Source organism: Pipistrellus kuhlii, unplaced genomic scaffold, assembly GCF_014108245.1.
Source record: "Pipistrellus kuhlii isolate mPipKuh1 unplaced genomic scaffold, mPipKuh1.p scaffold_m20_p_8, whole genome shotgun sequence".
Classification (NCBI taxonomy): domain Eukaryota; kingdom Metazoa; phylum Chordata; class Mammalia; order Chiroptera; family Vespertilionidae; genus Pipistrellus; species Pipistrellus kuhlii.
In genome coordinates this window covers 38,313,872-38,327,605 of record NW_023425584.1, presented here as the reverse complement: position 1 = coordinate 38,327,605, position 13,734 = coordinate 38,313,872, and positions in this window count along the sequence as shown.

Genomic DNA, 13,734 nt, shown 5'->3' with positions numbered 1-13,734 from the left:
GCCAGAGGGAAAGAGTAGATTTATAGTGTGTTTCATTACTATACCCTAAGATTGTAGCAACAGAGGAAGAAACAACAAGAAAAACACTGAAAGAAAATAACAACTACCAAAAATATTCTGACAGACTGCTCATCTCCTTCTTGGTAATGTTGTCTTTGGTGGAGTCTCTAATGTGTGGAAAGGAGGGTGATTGAGGGAATGGGGGTAGTGAGTACACCCAGAAATAATTTTCAAAAGTCCTCGATCAAGTTCAATAGTGTCTTGCTAAACCTCAAGCCTGGTAATTTATACACACTCTTACACACAAACACAGACACACTCTTCTGCTCTGGTCCTTTAGCAAAAGAGAGGGCAGCTCGCTTGTAGCTGAAGAGAAAGCTCGCATTACAAAGACTTCATTACTTTTACAAAATATGCACCCAAGGACATTTACTGGTGCACTGAGACCTATTACCATAAATAATTAAAACTAAACTATTCTTCTCTAAATAAATGTATAAAGTACATTGGGTGATTCAGAGCACTAAGCTTTCTCAACCCACTGCTTTGTGCATGGATAATGCGAGAACCTACCCAGGCCATTAAAATCATATTTCTGCTTCATCCACAGAGACTTTATAAAACAGACTTGGATGGAGCACAAGAACTTAGAACACTAAACTCTTTCTTTCTATTTACTCTTTTCCCCTCTCCAGTAATTATTTATGAGTAAATGAAAATGTTCAGAGCCATCTTTGCATGGTGGACCCTCACCACAGTATTTCCCACAGATACTTTGACATGAAGTTCAACAAGCCTGAGCAGCAAGCAACATGCCATTGTCAAGCACCACTGCCCATCACAGAAGTAATTTGTGTTGAGGAGTTTCCTTCTGGAGTCTTCTGTACTCAGAAAATATAAAATGTGGAGCCATCAAAATGTTACCAAGCCCTGGTAACATTTGGCTCAGTGGATGGAGCATCGGCCTATAGACTCAAGGGTCCCAGGTTCAATTCCTGTCAAGGGCATGTACCTTGGTTGCGGCACATCCCCAGTGGGGAGGGGGGAGGCGGTGCAGGAGGCGGCTGGTTGATGTTTCTCTCTCATCGATGTTTCTAGCTCTCTCTCCCTCTACCTTCCTCTCTGTAAGAAAAATCAATAAAAAAATATATTTTTAAAAAATGTGACCAAGAGGATTCCATGACCTTTCACCCAAAGCACATTCATATTTTGCTCGGAGACTGGAATTACATTTCTAATAACTTCCCTCTCTAGACAACCCAGGACACTGAAGGTTGTCTAGAGAGGGAAGAGCTGCTTTAGGGTCAATTTCTATAGTCAGAATTCTCCTTAGTTGGTTGGTCAACTTCCAGGCTTATCCTGATTTGAGTTTTATGAAGATGAGTAGTGTTTCGGAATCCCAGAAACCTTGATGTCCCACAGAATTAGTCTGACCCAACTTAATTCTCACAATGGAACTTTAATTTCCAAAGCAGCTTAGAGAGAACCTAGCCCACGTTTTTATTCCTGAGGCAACTTGAAGCAAAAAGTAAACCTTTCCTTCTTCCATCCCTCTGAAATCTTTAAATCCAGGAAAAAATCTGATGAAGAATGCAGGCTCTGTGCTTTGCAGCTGTGCTACCCCCCAAACTGGTGAGCACTGATGTGGTCCCCAAATTTTGAAAAGTATTCAGGCCAGATTTCAGGAAAACTCGTGTCAAATAAACATCATGATCGTGATAGGATAAAGTAACAACTAAATGGAAAGGGAAGATATTTGAGATATATATGGAACTTCATTTTTAATAATGTGAAGCTAATTTTCAGTAATCAAAGATAGGTACAGAACAAAGTACAACCTTTACTTCGCCCAGACTTTCACATCCATCCTCTACCCATTTCTTTATGAAAGTTGCAGTCATCACAGGTTTCTGATTTGCTCTCCTCCCTTCCACTTTCACCCTGTCCCCCACCCCCAGTTTCAGCAGGTTTGGGAGTCTAGGATGTTCAAACACATGCTTTAAGTCCACCATCTTGTCTTGATCTCTGCTTGTTTTCCTCCCCTACAAAATTCTACTTAGAGAGATAGTCTTGAAAAGGCATTCAGACCTATTGAGTGAGTCAAATTGACTCAATTAAAAAGCCTCATTTGATAGATCTGTACTACACCTTATCTACGATGTTTGATCACCCGATCCATCATGAGTTATATATAATAACAGGAGAATCATCAAAAGGTGACCACCCAGAGGAGGCAAATCAGTGAGGGTGTTAAGAGGCCAAGGAGCAGGCAAAGAGAGATTTTAGAGACATCAAAAGGCCTCCTCAATCCAAACTGTCTTCCTTTATTGATTCCTACCACAGCTGCTTCCACTACAGAGTTTGAAAATGTCATAGTGCCCTCCCTTTGGGCTAAGGAGGGTTGGAGAATATGTGGCATCCCTGCCTTCACTCCCCATCCCACCTTCAGTGAAGACAGCACTAATCAATCATGATTTTGCTTTGCTGAACTCAGATGTTCAGCATACTCCCCAGCCCTTACATACTCCTCAATGCACTGCAGAGCGCTACTATTAACAGTTGACACTAGCCCTCTAGAAGAAACGATTTCCTTTTCTGAGGTTAGGCTTTGATGTCTTAAAAACTAAATGAAATGTCAGACACAATGTCATTCTCAGACACAAAAACTCCAAAGATCAAACGTTTACATCAACAGACTGTAAGACCTACTAAAATGGGAAACTATTCGGTGGAGAAGAAAGAAAGGGAAAGTTGAGGCATGATGTGGCAAGGAGCATCTCTCTGTAAAATATTCTGAAAAGGGGAGAATTAGACTGTAATATGAATAATCACACTGGAAACTGTCTAACTGGTACAGATGAAGTTTTCATAAAAGAGTAATTTTTTTAGAATGAAAACACAAGTCTTTCAATCCATTTGTTACTATTTTACTTAATCGGAGACTAATGGTGTAGTTTTACAAATATTTAACATGTAGATAGAAAGAGGAGATCAGGAAATAATTTTATTTTCAATAATAATTTACCCATTCTCACCTCTCCTGTGAAGTTTTCCATGTTCTACAAAATGACCTAGATATTTAACAAATATCTATTACTTAACTTAGCATAACTCTAAGATTGCAAGTTACCAAAAAGACTAGAAATGATTTTCAGGCAGACATGTTGTGTCATTAAACAAAATTAGCCATCATCTCACATTATTTCCCTTTTAACTGTGTTTAGAGCATATGTATAGCAACCTGGATACATGCTCATCTTTTCCCTGCGAGTTCTAGTTCCTCAGGCAGAAACTTGAGGAAAGTTTAGCCTGAAAACCCTTCTTGCCACAATCTGGTTTCCTGATCTCCCTGTGAACAAATGCTTGGACAAGGCCAACCACGTGTCCCCCAAGAAAGAAATAATTGTTTGGCATGGGGTGGTTGAAATTGAGATTATGGAGAAAAGTATTTTCTCTCTCTGGAGAGCAGTAAGTTTCTATTGATAATGAACTAATCTAAATGCCTAAGCAGAACATTAACATCAGTTTTTGCATTGGTGTAACTTGCTGATCCAGGGCTTCCCTTGAGTATTGATACTATGGTGTAAATGTTTGTGTTCATTTCTAAGATAAACTACTGAAACATTCATTACTAAGCATAAGTTTAAGTACATATACTTTTGCTTCTTATTTTTACACTAGAGGCCTGGTGCACAAATTCGTGCACAGGTGGGGTCCCTTGGCCTGGCTGGCGATTGGGGCAGCCAAGGGGCCAATTAGGACAGGCTGGCAGAGGGAAGGGACCACGAGAGGTTGGCTGTGGGAGTGCACTGATCACCAGGAAACAGCTCCTGCATTGAGCGTCTGCCCCCTGGTCGTTAGTGCATGTCATAGCTACCAGCTGGTCATCTGGTCATCCGGTTGTAACAGTTGCTTAGGCTTTTTAAAATTAATTAATTTATTTTTATTGATTTTTTTTACAGAGAGGGTCTTTTATCTGTATTTAATGGCACGTTCTCTCTGGCCTGGGGATGCTCATGGGCAAGGGTAGACCCTGCATCTTCCACCTCTGTACCAGGAAGAGGTAACCTTGACTGTAACAGTGATGTCTACCCTATCCTCAGAGTCATTCAAACTGAAAACCAAAGTCCACCAGACTGCTGCTGTTCTCACTCCAGTCTCTAAGGATGTTTTAAGCATAACATTTACAAATCTTCTCAACTTGCTGCCCTACTACCAAGTTTCAACAGATGATTCAGCTCGTCCTTGGTGAGCGAAAGGCAACTCATGGGAAATGGACTAAAAGAAGGAAGAACATCTCTCCTTTCCTTGAGCAAGAGGAGAGACCTGCAAAGACTCTCTCTCCTAACCACCCTTTAGACAGGTTCCTCTGAGCCTTCTTCTTGATTGGGCCTCAACAGGATCCCTGTTGGGCTCGCATATCCACTTGTGGCAAGAATCCTACTAACTGGTTCTAGAGAGAATCCCCCACCCTCTGAATCTGATCAAATTCCACCCCTGATACCTGATCACTCCGACTTGCCTTCACAAGAATGCTGCTAGGTCAGTTTGACAAGAATCACTCCACCTTTGATGTCTCCTCTTAGAGACATTTTTCATCCACTGACTCCCCTTCCACACACTCTAATCCGTGGCTATAAATCTCCACTTGTCCTTGCTATTCTCAAGTTCAGCCTAATCTCTCTAGTCACCTATTGCAACAGTTCTGGATAAAGTTTTCCTTACTGTTTTAAATGTCAGAATAATTTTTTCCTCAACAGTAAGTACTCCAGGCTCCCACCCTGAGACGCAGCAGATGGCCCACCAGGTCCCATCTTGCCTCCTGCGGGCCGCACTCTGTGCCCACCTGGGTGCAGACAAGTCAAGACAGGATCTGCACCAGGGAGCTCCGGGCACCAGGTCAGCGGAGGGTGAGGGAGAGGCGAGGTCTCCTCCTCTCTCTGGGTCAGAGAGCAAGTTGGAAATCCCAGGGGCAGATACACTTTGGGGCACCTGTGCCCAGCGGAGCGGACATTTCACCAGGGTCACTAGCAGCATGGGCGAAAGAAAAAAAGCACAACAACAACAAACTGAGCGATCTGTTCTGAAGCATATGAGGAAAGCCCCTGCGAAATTTCCAGAAATAGAGGAGGGAAGACATAAAAGGACTACAAACAGATCGGTGATAATTTAGTCACAAAAAGGAAATGTAACTTCCTTTTGAAGTTACACACTGTTGGGGCCAATATATATGGGTTGCACATTCCAGAAATTATAAATAACTAGAATAATCATTCGTATTCTAAAACGCAAAGAAAAAAAAAATATGAGCCTATTCGTTACTTTAAAAAGCAAAATAGCCCAGCCAGTGTGACTTAGTGGTTGAGCATCGACCCATAAACCAAGAGGTCACTGCTTGATTCCTGGTCAGGGCATATGCCTGGGTTGTGGGCTCCATTCCCAGTGTGGAATGTGCAGGTAGCAGCCAATCTATGATTCTCTCTAGTCACTGATGTTTCTATCTCTCTCTCCTTCTCCCTTCCTCTATGGCAGTGTTTCCCAAAGTGTGGTACGCGTACCCCCAGGGGTACGGGAAGAGTTTGGTCGGGGTACGCGTTGCACCGGAGTTTGGTGGGGATATGCATTGCACCGTGTTTAGCTGCGCCTAATTTTACGTTCTCATGAGTATGAGGGGTACTCAGCGTTACAAAAATTATAGAAGAGGTACACATATGTCAAAAGTTTGGAAAACTCTGCTCTATGGAATCAAAAATTTTAAAAAACATTTAAAAAATAAAAATGATTTCTTGATATGACATCAAAAGCACACGCAACAAAAGAAAAATGGGCAAACTGGGCTTCATCTAAATTTAAAGCTTGAGTGCATCAAAGAGTAAATAGGCAAAAAGGCAACTCACCAAACAGGAGATAATATTGCAAATCACATGTCTGGTAAGAGATTAATATCCAAATTATATAAAGATATGTTCAGGGGAGGAAGGGAGTCATCATTAAAAAGTTCAGAGTTTCAGTATGGAAAAATAAAGAACAAGTTCTGGAGATAGATGTGGTGATGGTTGTACAACAATGTGAAAAATGTACTTAATGCCATTAAAAATGGTAAATTTTATGTATATTTTACTATATACCCCCCCCCCCCCCAACACACACACAGAGGAAAACTTAACTACCCAAGACCTGGAATTCATTAAACCAATAAATTAAGAAATGGTTATGGGACTCTAAAAGATTTGTCAATGTTTAAATGATTTCCTTTAAGGAAGATGCTTTCCTAGAGCTTTACTGTCTCTTCACAGATCATTAGACACTTACTTGTTCAAGCAATCAAAAGTAGGCAAAGGAAAAGATGAGTAAAAGAGAGAATACACTGGAGGCCTTTGCAAAACTGTGTCTGACTCTTCACAAGGCCACTGAGTATTCTGTTTATATGGTTTCCAAATGTTTTGTTTTGAAAAATACTCAAAACTTACAGATGCAGTGCAATGAACTTCCTTAAACCTGTCATTTAGATGCATCAATTTGCTGCATTATCTTTATCTTTCTTTCTCTCTCTGACTGTATCATTATTTTAACTTTATTATTGCTTTCAATGAACTAATAATAATGACAGAGTAGAATGCAAACATCATGATTCTTTATCCCTAAATAAGTTTAGCATGTTTTTTTTTTCTTCATAAAAATTACTTGGTATTGATCAAATGATCAAATTTGGAAATTTAACATTGATGCAATACTGTACAATGTATATACAAATGTTTCTTTCACGTCATGTATAGAAAAATAATGATCTTTTCTATACAGAATCAAAACCAGGATCTGCATTTATGTGTTATGTTCTTTAATCTCTTTTAAATCTAAAACAGTTCTTCAGTCTTTTAGAACATGCACAATTTTGTAGACTGTAGGCCAGTAATAGTTCATCCCTTAATTAGGGCTGGTCTGATTCTTTTCTATGATTAGTTTCATGCTATGGTTTTGGGGAGGAACACTACATGGGTGATACTGTGTCCTCGGTATATCACATTCGGAGGCTCATGACACCCGTTTGTCCTTTCTTCCCTGTTCTTTCTATCCTGGTGAAGGTACTGTCCTCCGGGTTTCTCCTCTACGAGGTCACTTTCTTTCCCCTTTGTTATTGAATGTGTGGGGAAGTACTTTAAGAATAATTAAGTATCCTGGCAATGTTGAACTCAATGGTTTTAATATTCATTGATGAACCTGCCCTGAATCAACTATTTCTATGATGGTTGCAAAACAGTAATTTCCTAACTCCATCATCTCTTTTACCGAATGTTGCTTAAAGTGTAATTTTTTTTTGTAGCAAGTAAACTTATTATTTTACATGGCAAATATATAGGAAATAAATTCTCATTATGGCCATTACTGTAAAAAAAAAAAAAGTGCATCACATTTTTTTGCCTACACAAAATATAAAAAAGAAAATAAAACAGGTATGAAAAAATGAACAAGTAACTGACTTTTTTCTTTCCCAAAAGTAGAAAATTCATTAGGATGAAAACACCCATTAAAGACTACAGTAGCGTCTGATAAAAGAGATCTAGTGGTTAGAGAGTGGAGGAAGCATTCTAAAGGAGTCTGATCATGGGAAGGGGGTTTGATCCCGGGTCAGAGGCCGTGTTCGGGAAGCAACCAATCGATTTTTCTCTCTTACATGATTATCTCTCTCTCTCTCTTTTCCTCCCTCCCTCTCTCTCCCTTCTTTTTTAAATCAATAAAAACATATCTTTGAGTGAGGGTTTTAAAAAAATAATAAAGTAGTCCAATTATAAATAACCAAGCTAAGAATAAACACCCAATGGTAACAATTAGGGATTAGTATAAGATATCACTTTGGTTCTGATATTTATTTCTTTAAAGCTTATTTTAAGTATTATCTTGAAACTAGAGGCCCAGTGCACGAGATTCATGCCCTAGGGGGGTAGTCAAGGTGAGGGTGGAGTGAGGTCCCTCAGCCCGGCCTGCCCCCTCTCACAGTCCAGGAGCCCTCTGGGGATGTCTGACTGATGGCTTAGGCCCACTCCTTCCCACCCCCCAGCCCCACAGGGAGCAGGTCTAAGACATCAATCGGACATCCTTAGCACTGCTATGGAGGTGGGAAAAGGCTCCTTTCACCACTGCTGCACTTCCCAGCTGTGAGCCTGGCTCTGACTGAGTGGCTCTCCCTCTGTGGGAGTGCACTGACAACCAGGGGGCAGCTCCTGCATTGAGCATATGCCCCCTGGCGGTCAGTGTGTGTCATAGCAACTGGTCATTCCATTGTTTGGTTGATTTGCATATTAGGGTTTTATTCTATAGGATGGGATAAAGTAATTTTAGCTGTTTTTAAAGTACACTTTGTATTATTTTTTTTTATTGAATGTGCTAATATTTTTTTCTACTTTAAAAAGAATTTTTTTTTTATTGATTTCAGAGAGAAAGGGAGAGGGAAAGAGAGATAGAAACATCAATGATGAGAGAGAGTCGTTGATCAGCTGCCTCCAACATGCCCCACACTGAGATCCAACCCAAAACTCGGGCATGTGCCCTGACCAGGAATCAAACCGTGACCTCCTGGTTCATAGGTATATGTTCAACCACTGAGCCACACTGGCCAGGCAGTTTTTTTTTTTTTTTAATTTAAATACTTTAAGCTTAGTTAGACCCTGACCCACAGAACTAAGGGATCATTAATCACATAACAGCATGATTTAGTAATTGCACATTATAAACCAGAAAGAAACACCTTCAGATGCTGAACTTGCAAAAATGAACGTATTAAAGTGAGAAAAACCTTAACTCAGTGTTTCTAAACCTCACTAGCACACCTGGGAGCATTTAACACGCTCAGGCCCAGACCCACCTCACCTAGTCGCAGCAGCTTAGCTCAGTCCAGTGAAAAAAGCTCGAGGAGTACAGCCAGGTTGGGCCCATCTCCCAACCCATCACCTACTGAGGAAGCAGTTAGGCCGTGGGCTGGTCAGGCTTCTTGCTCACTTCTCATCTATGGCTTTCTCATCCCAGGCTAATTAATGTCTATTGTTCTTCCCAAAGTCCCTTGGGAGCTGGCTAGAGGGCCTTTTTCTTTCTTTAAAAAAAAAAAAATATATATATTTTATTGATATTTTTACAGAGAGGAAGAAAGAGGAATAGAGAATCAGAAACATCAATGAGAGAGACACATTGATCAGCTGCCTCCTGCACACCCTCTACTGGGGATATGCCCACAACCTGCCCCTGACTGGAATCGAACCTGAGACCCTTCAGTCTGCAGGCCGACGCTCTATCCACTGAACCAAACCGGTTAGGGCTAGAGGGCCTCTTTCTGCAGCTGTATGCACCTGTCCTGCCTCTGACAATTTCTCCTTTGGGGCAGGACATACAATAAATATTTCCATTTATCCTGATTCCTTTTCTGCAAAGAGTCCCTTCCATTTTAAGAATTTTCCCATACAACAAACGAAATAATAATTCCTAAATGTAGGTTGTTTATTGAGATACTAACAAAATTCACCCTGTTGTTTTCCCTTCCCAACCCCTGTTCTTTGAAAAAATAGAACAATTCTTTGCATCTCCATTCTATTATTTTTATTCATGTGGGCTTAAGTTCACTAGGATTCAACATTCCTTGTAAGAATCCCCAAATTTTCCATCTGATACTTTTCTTAGAGATCTCATTGATTTTACTAAGGCAAGTATATCATGAGACATATTTACATGCATATATATATGTGTATAAAAACAAACATACTAGTAACATGCAGCATAACATTTAACTGCTGTAAACTCATGTCATGTTACACTTCAGGGGAACTGGTTTGTGCAACCTCAAATTTCCCTGTTTTGCACCAGGAAAAAAATTCACCCTATAAAATACATTTAAAATTAAAATCTAAGCCGATAAAAATCTAAATTTTTTGGTTTACTAAACTCAGATTGTAACAAGCCCAGCAACAGTCAAATTGGAAGCATTGGGTGAAAGTGAAACAGAGGAAAATATACACATGAACAGTTATGATAACTTCTGCTGATTAGTAGTTATAAGAATTTATTGAAATACTTCTAAACCCCAATATAAATATTTTAACACCATTAAATAGATATTTGAGGTAAGCCAGTGTCAGGAACTCTTATCCAATCTAAAACATATTCCTAAGTATCACACTTCAGCAAACGTACGTTCATGTAAGTAAAAGTGCTGGGAAAGTGTCATTCTTTGGAGTCCAAAACAAGCACAGGTAGAATTTTAAGAAGGATCCTATCTGATCAAACACTTCTGTCTTTGAGCAGATCGAAGCATTTTGCTGCTCTGGTCAAAGTAGGTAAACCTGGATGCCAACTGTTTTCAATGATCTCCACCCAGGGAAGATTGACCAGCCTGAGTCCTGACTGGATGACATTAGCATTGCATGTGGAAAGAGAAAAGCACTTTGGAATTTTTCATCCTGTACGCAATTTGCCATTTTCCTTTCATTTGTTCACTTTTTCTCCACCTCAGAAACATAAACAACCACAGGAAGAAAACTGCACCTAAACTCTTGGTGTTTAATCATTTTTTTTGTAAAATGAGACTATGATTTCCAACTCCACATTCATTGTTTCATAATACCATTACAATAAACTAGCTGAAAAAAAATGCCACCACACTAGTTATAGTGGGATTTAATATATGCAGTTAAATACTAGAAATTCAGAAGCTAAACCAGGTTAAGAAGGCCTGGTGAGATTCATGAGTAGGTAGTTTGCCCCAAGCACACCTGGTGTAAAGCAACTTGATTTTGCAGAGGCCATTAACAGAATGAAATATTATGTAAAACAGGAATTACAAAGACACAAACAAAAGATGTAGAAGAAAATCTCCGGATCTAGGAAATACAGTCTTTGGATAGGGAACGCTTGATGGCCCAGATGTCGTTTTTCACGGCTTGAATTACTCTGCACCAAAATTCAACTCCGCTTAGGGGATGCTGTTGGAAGAGTTTCTTCCCACAATGGTCCTGGGACCTTTGGCTTCAGGAAAGAAACTACAGTGCTTCTCTAATGCTCATTTATTTGCCTTTAAAGGTTCATGATTCCATGCAAATTGCTACTTTCCTTTTCAAGTGGAAAAAAAATGTGTCTGGTGAGTTTATGGCTTCTCCTGGATAGAACCGTGCGGGGCTCAGACAGCTGCTTGTAATATCCCCCCCCCCCCCCCCCCCCCCCCCCCCCCCCCCCCCCCCCCGGCTCTTCAGCGCCGCCGCCATCCCCCTGACCTAGCATGGCGCTGACTCCGTATCCATGACTGGGTGTCTTTGAACATAAGGTGTGCAGCAGCTTTTGAGAACAGATAGAGGCCAGGCTGAAACCACAGCAACTGACTGCAGTTGTAACAATAGCACCAAATGCAGTGGCCTTTCCACCCCAGAAAATGCCCAAGCTTGTTGGAGTCATCCAAAGACAACGTCCAAGACCTCTGGTTCCAATGTGACAAATAACCTCATTTAAGGTTTCATTATCTTCTGGACACCTGGTTTGGGCATGGTGAGAAGAGAAAAAACTAGTGATTCTCCAGTTTTCTTATTTTATTTGAAAAAAGATATTATTTTAGCGAACCCCATTACTTAAGTACTATCTGAGTTCGACGATGATCAACATTTTGCCAGACTTGAGAAGAAGAAAAAAATTCCATACTCAGGAGAGCTATAGTAATGAAGACAGTCACCATGAAAATGTGATGATCTTATTTGAAAAACTGTGCAAGAGAAAATGGGAAGGGTGGTACGGATTACTGGAAGTGGCCTTGTCTCTGGCCCCGCATTCAGCTCTGTTCACTGCTGTAAAGGGAATTGCTGAATGGTGAAGACATTTTTCAGTTGAAACAACAACATGAGCACCGCCTTCACGGTGGGTTTTATTGATATGAGAGCCTGACTGGAAAGTGTCCCTGAACTTCTGCTAATACTGCTGCAGGGTTCTACCCTCGAAGGATCATGATGGATGTGAGAATGAGGAAAAGGAGCTCCTCTCCCTCAGAGGCATCGAAGGAGCCCAGGATGAGGCCTGGAAGAATTCAGGTTCTCTTCCCAGCTCTGCTCAGTGAGTGGCTGGGTGACCACTCAGAGAACCAAGTGCAGGCACACCTCGGAGATGTTGTGGTTTGGTTCCAGCCCGCTGCAGTAAAGCGTGTATCGCCATTAAGTGAGTCATAACCTTTTTGGTGGTGGAGGGTCTTGCCTTCAGTTTGTAAAAAATGCAACATCTGTGAAGCACAATAAAAGTAGGTATACTTATACCATATAAAACAGGAGTTAAGTACAAAAAAAATGCAGAAGGAAATTACGCAGAGCCCAGGAGCATATAAAACTGAAGCAAATTAAGGCTTAAAATGGCTGTCTTGCTAAAAAATAATTGAGCCTGAATCCGATCGACCTCTAGGTTTGCCACTTATAGGAGATGGAGAAACAAGTTAAATGACCACAAAGAAACAGTCAGCCAAATCCAGAATGGAGGGTATCCCGCAGGAAAAAACGAGCCATTTCCTATAACAGTTTGGTGCATAAAAAGGAAAAGGTGATGGAAATGGGTAGAAGCAAGGCTCTTATAGAATAAAAAAGACTTGAGAACCACAAACAAATGCATCATGTGGCTGAGTTTTGGATTCTAATTCAAACAAACCAACTGGAAAATATATCTTCGGAACAGCTGGGAAGATCTGAACATGGCCTTGGCATTAGATATTAAGAAGTTATTCATAATTCTGTTAGGTACAGTAATAGTGTGGTGGTTGTGCTTTTAAAGAGTGTCTTGTTAGAGATGTGGACCAAAGTATTTACAAGGGAAATGACATAATATCTGAGAGTTTCTTTAAAACTTTTTAGCAGAAGGAAGGAAATAAAGGAAAAAGAAAGGAAGGAAAAGAGGGATGGAGAGAGGGAGGGAGGGAAAGGAAGAAGAAAAGTATGTGGGGAAGGAGACAGATAAAACAAGATTGATCAAATAATGTTTGTGTAAATCAGGTAATTAATACATGGGGGTCCATTATTCTTTTCCCTCTATTTTTTGTTTGTGCTTGAAAATTTCCCTAATTAGTGAAAAATTTCCATAAAAACAGGATTTTAGTGGCTGCTTTGGTGCCTTTGGGAGGATGTGATATTGATGGCACTCTACCTGTCCTTTGGGATTTATAGGCTGAGAACTGTTCATCCTAATTTAAAAGAAATTATGTTTTAGCACTTACAGGACACATGGAGGGATGGTTTAGGGTTGGGCTCATGTCAGTATTGCTGTGTGTCACAATTCACTATTGTTGAAGGACTGTTCATTTCCTGCTTACTCACTGCTTCTGTAACACAGTATTTCCTGTAACACAGTAATTTCTTGAATTTTGTGCTTTATGAAATAGCATTTATAAATTAAACACTTCATGAGTCCCCAAGCTGAGATATATAGACGAAACAGAAGGAGTTCTTAAACTTCCAGGCTGCTCATGAAAGTTCATTTCATTCTGAGAACATACGCATGGACTTAGGTAAAAATTCTAACCTTTGCTATTTAAGGTGAGCAAAACTTGTCAGTTCAAGGTCTCAGTCCTGAGCAAATATGAATCATGGTGCTCTACCCAACACCATAAAGAATTTAACCTTATTCAATGACAAGTTTTGGTTTCTTCTAGGGCCTCTGCCCATAGAAGCAAAGGCTACTGAATAGTAGTTAGCAGGGTTGTGAGTTTCTTGGGCCCTAACCAGATATCTCTCA